Source organism: Myotis myotis, unplaced genomic scaffold (genome assembly GCF_014108235.1).
Source record: "Myotis myotis isolate mMyoMyo1 unplaced genomic scaffold, mMyoMyo1.p scaffold_m19_p_2, whole genome shotgun sequence".
In the NCBI taxonomy this organism is placed as follows: Eukaryota; Metazoa; Chordata; class Mammalia; order Chiroptera; family Vespertilionidae; genus Myotis; species Myotis myotis.
The window spans coordinates 189,437,323-189,446,069 of record NW_023416324.1 but is presented as its reverse complement, the minus strand read 5'-3'; the positions used below and the strand labels follow the sequence as shown (position 1 = coordinate 189,446,069).

Sequence of the window (8,747 nt, the reverse complement as noted above, 5' to 3'; positions counted from 1 at the left end):
TCTGTGAGGCTGTCTCCTCCTCCTCCTCCCCCTCCTCCTCCTCCTCCTCCTCCTCCTCCTCCTCCTCCTCCTCCTCCTCCTCCTCCTCCTCCTCCTCCTCCTCTGCCCCCTCCTCCTTCTTGCAGAAAAAAAAAAAAAAAACAGCAAAAGGACTCAGTAAGAAAATATCTCCTAATTATTTCTGACCGATGCAGAATCTACAAAGGAAGATCCAAAGACTGCTTTTACATCTATTTTAGAGAGGGGTACATCCTACTGTCAGTTGTCAATGCCATACAATATTAAATCAAGCAATTAATATTTGTATTGTAAGTCCTCTCTTAATTAGGGACTTTTTGATAATAGCCTTTTCCATAAAGTAACCAACTCAGAAAATGTCTTATTGAAGCAGAGTCAAAGAACTAATTCTGTAAGCCCTATTTTTATAATTTTGTTTCAAATATACAAAATAGCCCTAGCTAGTTTGGCTCAGTGGATAGGCCCTGCTGACTGAAGTGTCTCTGATTTGATTCTGGTCAAGGGCACATGCCCATGGCTGTGGGCTCAATCCCCAGTAGGAGGTGTGCAGGAGGCAGCCCATCAGTGATTCTCTCTCATCATTGATGTTTCTATCTCTCTTTTCCTCTCCCTTTCTCTCTTAAATTAATATATATATGTATCAGGGGTCCTCAAACTTTTTAAACAGGGGGCCAGTTCACTGTCCCTCAGACTATGGGAGGGCCGGACTATAGTTTAAAAAAAAACTATGAACAAATTCCTATGCACCCTGCACATATCTTATTTTGAATTAAAAAAACAAAACGGTAACAAATACAATATGTGTATTTGCATGTGGCCCGCGGGCCGTAGTTTGAGGACCCCTGATGTATATATATATATATAGTACTAAATGGCCTGTATATTTCAGTTTCTTGTGGGTTTTGTTAGTATGAATCAGCATTCATCAAGACATTTATACACTAACAAGAAAACATTTATGAAATTATGGGTCTAGGATAAAAACTGAGATTGTGTTGGATTCATAGAGGTAAAAATGACTCTTTGAAGATATAACTGAGTAGCTTTCCAGATTTTTATCATTACTATATTCCTATTTGCCTGCAAAATTTAATTAGTCTTTTTCATCCAAATTCTCACAAATGTTTCTTATCTCTACCACAATATAGCTTGCTTCAAACGCCTCATCTAAAATGTTCTTATATAGATTTACACAACTAAGAATTTAGGCTTAGGATTGATTAAAAGCCCTTTACTATGTTGGACCAATTGCTAAAAAACAACAACAAAAACATAGTGCTCAAAGCATAATTACTATTGTCTATAATAAATAATAAAATTTTCATATCTTAAAAGTATTAAGAATAATTTTAAAAGTAGATTACTGTAAAGGAGTTTATATGTTACTATAATATAGTTTTTAAGTAAAACTATATAAAAACTAAATAGAAGTATCAAGCACAAGATGACATCAATATAGAGTGCTCACTTCGGCAACACATATACTAAAATTGGAACGATACAGAGAAGATTAACATGGCCCCTGCGCAAGGATGACACGCAAATTCGTGAAGCGTTCCATTAAAAATATACATATATATATATATATATATATATATATATATATATAAAGTAAATATTGTGAGCCAAATATTAGCTTGATACTTTGAGATTTAATTAAATTTAGTTTAAGTCTTTTAAACTAAAAGACTGACTTGATGACTTTCACACATAGGAAGTTCAAAGTCATTAAGGAAACTCATGATTAGTTTTACTTGAACATACAGGAGTTCAATTCTTGGTCTAAGAATCTATACTAATAAAAGGGTAATATGCTAATTATACTGGGTCAACCAGACATCTTCCAGACATCTGATTTCCTTCCGGACAAAGCCACAGTGGCAGGGCCTAAGGCAGAGGCGGTTGGGGGTGATCAGGCCAGCTCAGGGGAGCAAGCAGTTAGGGGGCGATCAGGCCAGCGGGGAGGACAGTTGGGGCAATCAGGCTGGCAGAGGAGGGCAGTTGGGGTGATCAGGCCAGAAGGGGAGGGCAGTTGGGATTATCAGGCCAGCAGGGGAGGGAAGTTGGGGTGATCAGGCCAGCAGGGGAGGGCAGTTGGGGCAATCAGTCTGGCAGGGGAGGGCTGTTGTGGGCAATCAGGCCAGCAGGGGAGGGAAGTTGGGGTGATAGGCGGGCAGGGGAGCAGTTAGGGGTGATCAGCAGGCAGGCAGGCTAACGGTTAGGAGCCAGCGGTCCCGGATTGTGAGAGGGATGTCTGATTGTGGGATTGGGCCTAAACCAGCAGTTGGACATCCCCCGAGGGGTCCCAGATTGGAGAGGGTGCCGGCCCGGCTGAGGGACACCCCCGCCCCATGCATGAATTTGTGCACTGGGCCTCTAGTGTTATTATAACTTAGAGTTAATCTCATTCTTCTATTCTCTTTGCTCTGCACCATCTCAGATATTCTCTTTCTCTCTCTCTCTCTCTCTCTCTCCCTCTTTCTCTGGGTGATTGTGGTAGTAGGAAACTTACAAGGCATATGTGGAAAACAGGATTTACTATAATATTGTGTAGCAAAATGAATATTGCAGAAAAACTAATAAAAATAAAATATTTTCCATCAATACTTATAAAAATTTCTAATCACCTTGTTCCTTTACCAATGGGAATTTCTCATTGTTATGGAATGTTTGTGTGCCCCACAAATTTATGTATTTAAACCTTAATCCCCAATGTGATGGTATTTGGAAGTACTGCCTGTGGGAAGTAATTAGAGTTAAATTAGGTCATGAGGGTGGGATCTTCCTGCTGGGAATATTGCACCCCCCCCAACATGCTTCCATGAGAGCTATCTGCCTGCTCTCTATCTATGAGTCTGCTCTATTTGACTTGTTAATTTACTTTATTAGATTTCACATATGAGTGATATCATGTTACTTGTCTTTCTCTGACTGGGTTATTTCACTTAGCATAATACTCTCCAGATCTGTCCATGAAGTCACAAAAGGTAAAGTTTTCTTTTTATGGTAGAGTAGTATTCAATTATGTAAATGTACATAGCTGTTTTATTCACTCATCTAATGATGGTCACTTGGGCTGCTTCCATTCTAACTTCAGTTATAGTATTTTATTATAAATATAGCTATTGCTTTTAGCACATTTTAATTCTCTTACATTTAGAACTTAAGAAGTATTAAAAGTAAGTCTAGGTAACCAATCAGTGATAAACTTCAAAATTAACTTAACTTATTATTATATATATACTAGAGGCCCAGTACACAAAAATTTGTGCACTCGGGGGTGGGGGAGGGGAGGGTCCTTCAGGCAGGCCTGTGCCCTCTCGCAGTCTGGGACCCCTCGGGAGATAACGACCTGCTGGCTTAGGCCTGCTCCCAGGTGGCAGAGGGCAGGCCCAATCCCTAGGTGCAGCCCCTGGTCGGGCTCAGAGCAGGGCCGACTGGGGAGTTGGGCGCCGCCCCCTGTCATGCACAGAGCAGGGCGGATTAAGAGGTTGCGATGTCACCCTCAGTCACGCTCAGGGTAGGGCTGATGGGGAGGTTGGGGCGCCACCCCCGTCACACACAGAGCCGCAGGGCGATCAGGGGGTTTGGGTGCTGCCACCTGTCACACTGATCCCGGTGCCGGGAGGCCTCGTGGCTCCGCTGATCCCGGTGCTGGGAGGCATATTACCCTTTTACTATATAGGATAGAGGCCTGGTGCATGGGTGGGGCCGGCTGGTTTTCCCTGAAGGGTGTCCTGGATCAGGGTGGGGGTCCCCACTGGGGTGCCTGGGCAGTCTGGGTGAGGGGATGATGGCTGTTTTCAGGCTGGCGGGTGACAGAAGCTCCCAACTGCTCCTTTTTTTTCTTTTTTTTCTTTTTTTATTCTGGGCCAGCTTTAGCTCTGAGGCTCCAGTTCTGAGGCCTCAGCTGCTGAAAACAGGTATCTGGTTTGTTTCGGTTCTATAATCGAAACTCTGTATCAATTCCAGCTTTGAGATCCTGGCCAGCTGAAAGCTGGTTTCTGAGGTTTTGTTTAGCCTCTATATTTGTTACTATGTTTCTTAAACTGCAAGCTCAGAGGCCGGCAACGCAGGTGGGGAACGTTGGTTTCCTCCATCACTGAAGCAAGCACGCCTCATGTTAATTTCAAGCTGCCTGGCTGCCGGCCGCCATCTTGGCTGGCAGCTAATTTGCATATCTCGCTGATTAGCCAATGGGAAGGGTAGCGGTTGTACGCCAATTACCATGTTTCTCTTTTATTAGATAGGATATATATATATATATATATATATATATATATATATAATGAATCCTCACCAGATGATATATTTTTATTGATTTCAGAGAGAGAGGAAGGGGGGCAGAGAGTGAAAAAAACAAACATGGATGTGGGAGAGAAACATGGACCAGTTGCCACCATATTTACCTCCACCTCAAACCCACAACCTAGGTATGTACCCGTACAGGGAATTGAATCCACATCCCTTTGGTGTATGGGACAATACTCCAACCAACTACGCCACCTGGCCAGGGTTAAACGTCAGAGTTTTGTTTATTTATTTATTTATTTACTTTTTGAACTTCATAGTTTTAAATAGTCTTAGATATCAATGGGTTGAGCTGACAAAAGAGTCCCTCAAGAGGCTATTGTTCTCTTTTGAGATATGGCCTTTTATCTCCCATTATTAACTAAAAGGCATTTTACAATAGGTGATTATTCTATCACAGATTTAAAGGATTAATAACATACCATGCAAGTATTCACATGTATGTAACTTTTTCACTTCCATCAGTCAGTAACCCTATCTTTGAAAAGGAACCCAAAGTATCAAGGAAAATGGGGGTAGAGATGAAATAACCAGCAGCATTCCCTCGCTGGTCACAAAAGCTACTCAAGTCCCATTGCCTTTTTGCTTTTATTTAGTGATGATGTTAGGCTATAGTTGGAATAGATATGTCTATCTACTTTTTCCCCTGAATTTGTCTGCTGCTGCCTTTTTTTCTCCCCCACCCCCACCCTTCTTTTTTAAAATAAAAGAATAGAGAGAGAGAGAGAGAGAGAGAGAGAAACACACACAACTCAGGACCTCAATATATAATGAAACCTGTTTATTTTGTATAAAGTGATAACAAATGCTCAAAATGCCCCCTCTACAAGGCAGTCTCTATTGCATCTCCATTAGATCTTAGCCTTTGTTGAAAATTACTTGAAGTCATTTTCTTTTCAGCTTTAAAAACTTTCATTTTAGTTTTTAAAAACTCATCAAATGACAAAGAAAAATATTTTATATTTCTGTTTTAATGTTTTTTCTAATGCAAAATATGAAATTTCTCTTTAAGTATTTAATTTTTTTCTTAAAATTTTATATTATCCAAATTTCCATAGAAAAAGTCTCTGAAAATATTTGCTTGTGCTCTGAATGTGTGTGTGTATGTACTAGTATGTGTGCCTGAGAACATTTATGTGTATGTATACATATGTGAGTATATGTGTGCATATATATTCCACATATTTAAATATTATATATTATATATTATATAATTTATAACTTGTAATGCACAATATATTTTTGTATTTTATTATTTATATGTTTTTTTTTATTGCTTAAAGTATTACAAAGGGTATTACATATGTGTCCATTTTATCCCCCCGCCCTAGACAGTCCCCTAGCCTCCCTAGATCCTTGGTTATCAATTATATACTTGGTGACTCAGAAAAAAATTATCTCTCAAATCTCCAACACACTAAAGATGTTATTTAAGAACTAAAAAGGAACTTGCCAGATAGTTACCAACTTAAAATTATTTAATTCTGAAACTGCCATTTTAAGGCAGTTTCTATAGTGTGAAAAAGCACAATGTTGCAAGATTTTAAGTGTTTTGGCCTTTTCTAATTCTTAAAAATAGCCTTTAGATTTGCTTTTGACTTTTAAGAACTTAACAAGATGATCTTTTCCCTGAAAATTTTGGCTGCTTAAAGGTCCCGGAAACTGTGTAGGTCACATAAAAAGTTGTATAGGTTAGTACTTCGTTTTAAGAGCTGTTATTAAGAAAACTATCTAAGATTGAGACTTCAGAGCTCTTTGAATATTTTCTCTGTTTTTGCTATAATAAAACTGACATTGAAATTGAGGTTTAGAAAGTTCAAAAACAAATCATTTCTTTCTTTACTGTCATATTTTTAAATTAATATATTGTACCAAACTATTAAAAAGTTTAAAACTTACTTCAGAGTTTTAAACAAAACTGAAAAGCTTCAGTCTGTGATCCACCTGATTCTCCTTGTACAGTGCACAAGGACATATGCTCCAGGGTCAATCGGTCCAATTTAAGCCGGTTCTCCACTTCTCTCTCTTTCTCTCCAGCATATCAAAACCATGTTCATCTATGCATGTAGATTGCTAGAACATTTGGGAATCTATGCTAATTTTTCATTTCTTCAGTTCAACTGCAATCAGAGACACTAGACCTGGTTTCTCTGAAGGGTCTCATTCACTTTCCTCTTTTTGCCTTCCTCTTCTCTAATCTGTGGCATTGTAGAAACTCCAAATTTATTAGGCTAACATGTACTGATCACCTTTTAGTCACAGCTTAAGCAGTATTTTTCCAAAATGGTATATATGACTTTAAAATGTGCTTTTACAGTTTCATAGCATTCTATAGTTGTTTATTTTGGTAACACGCTTTAGTCATTAATCATATTGGACTTCTCTCTAGTCTTCACAAACTTTATATATCATCGCTCTTTACATGTATGCTCTTTCTGACTGCAATACTACGAAATATGCTTTCAGCAGTTAATTCTTTCTTAACCATTCTTTGAGTAATACTTGGCTTTAGATTAATGATTTTTTGTGATTGATCTTTATTTTAGTTTTACCTGTACTTTTCATACCATCAGGACATTAATTGTACAGGGACTTGTCTTCCCTAGTGGGCTAATGGGTAGATGAGGAAATAACCTTTACTGTACAGCACGGCAACACCTGGATGAAAAAGATCACCTGGAACAGACTTATAGAATGAATAGTCTATCAGGACTTTCAGTGCATGCAATCTACCCATTGTTACCTGGACAAGTATCATGAAAAAGTGGAGGAGTTTTTTAAAAAAATTCCTTGCATATGTTTAATTTAAGCAGGTAGTACAATCTATTAATGTTTGACCTGTGTGTGTTATATTGGTTGTAGTTAATTAATGTTTTTAATTTACATGTTAGCATAACATGTATTAAATGAACTACATCACCTTATACGTTGCTACATAAAACTTGGAAATACACTGACTTCAGAAAGATGTTAATATATATACATATATATGTATAGTGCTAATAAAACAGTGTTCATGCACTGAAATATAAGCTGTATTATAAAGTATTGGTAACTGTGTTTAGTGTACCTGTTTATCTGTAGCAATTATTCAAACATTTCCCTCTGTTTAAGTGAATGCAAAATGTCAAACCCAGTTCAGTCTATAACATTCTTCATCTCCCCATGCATATCACTAAATATATTCCTAACGTATAGTCAGGCAATATCCAATTTATCTTCTTTTTTTTTTTTACCCTGAATATTATTATAAAATTATACTCAGAGATGAACTGCTTCATTTTCACAGCCATGTAACAGAGAATGTTTTAGTACTGTTTATGTGAAAGCTTCCTTAAGCATTCACGGCTATGGATAAAATGATGAACAAAATAGATAAAGATCCTACCTACAGAGAACTCCTATTCTAGTAAAGGAAAAGGAGAAACACACACACACACACACACACACACACACACACACACACATAATCAGCAACAATTAGCATGAGAAAAATAAGGTATACTTCGAGTCGTGAAAACAGTTTTTTGAAAGAGACAACTAGAAAGGATTCTGTGAGATAATTTCAAGGAAAGATAAAAAGGAGTGAGCTAGTGAATAGCTGAGGGAACAGCATCAGTAAAGTAATGTTGAAACCACCTTATGAGAAACTGAAGAATTTGGCTTTGTGAATTGAATTGGGATATTCACTAAAGCAAATTATTAAAATTTGAATGAACATGACAAAAAAGAAATACACTCTTATATCAGACTGCTAATCGATAAATAACAATTATTCCTATTTTACATGGGGTTGTAAAAGACTCAAGACTCTTGATGGATATTTACTGGAATATGAAACATCTGTCATCATGATCTTCTCTTGTCTATTTTGATAAGCAATAGAAAAGAAAGTGATTTATGACAGCTACTTAAAATTGTTATAAACTAATTAAAACTCCAGGGAAAATATGTCTTTTTAAAAAAACTAAATCATTGGAATATTACGTACTCAAAATTGAGTAACTATGAAAACAATACACACTGAAGCCTGAAAGAACCAGAAGCCTTTTTATAGCTGCTATTTTCCTCTAAAATTCCCCCAATGACTATACAACTATTCCATTTTTTTTATCACAGTGTCTATGTGCATTTACAAAAATGGCTAAGTAATTTACACCATATTCATTTGTATTAATTGGTTTTTACCTCTGTATGAGAGAATGCCTGCATCACTGATCAATTCAGTGCATATATAGTCACTTTTGAATTAAAAGATTGGAGATTCAAGACTAAAGAGAGAGAGTAAAAGAGATACAAGAATATTTATGAGAAAGAGATTGAGGAAAGCAGAGAATTAAAAATTGAATAGCTTCACATACATACAATGTGATGAATACAAAGAGCCTATTTGAAGCAAAAGATTTCTATTAGGGATA

At 37.3% G+C, this 8,747-nt stretch overlaps 1 non-coding gene across 1 annotated transcript; it reads left to right on the top strand.

The window, feature by feature from the left end:
• The first annotated feature begins 1,478 nt into the window (after positions 1-1,478).
• Positions 1,479-1,585, top strand: LOC118677826. The gene has a single exon (XR_004974552.1). It is a non-coding gene; the product is annotated as a U6 spliceosomal RNA (small nuclear RNA).
• The last annotated feature ends 7,162 nt before the right edge of the window (positions 1,586-8,747 follow it).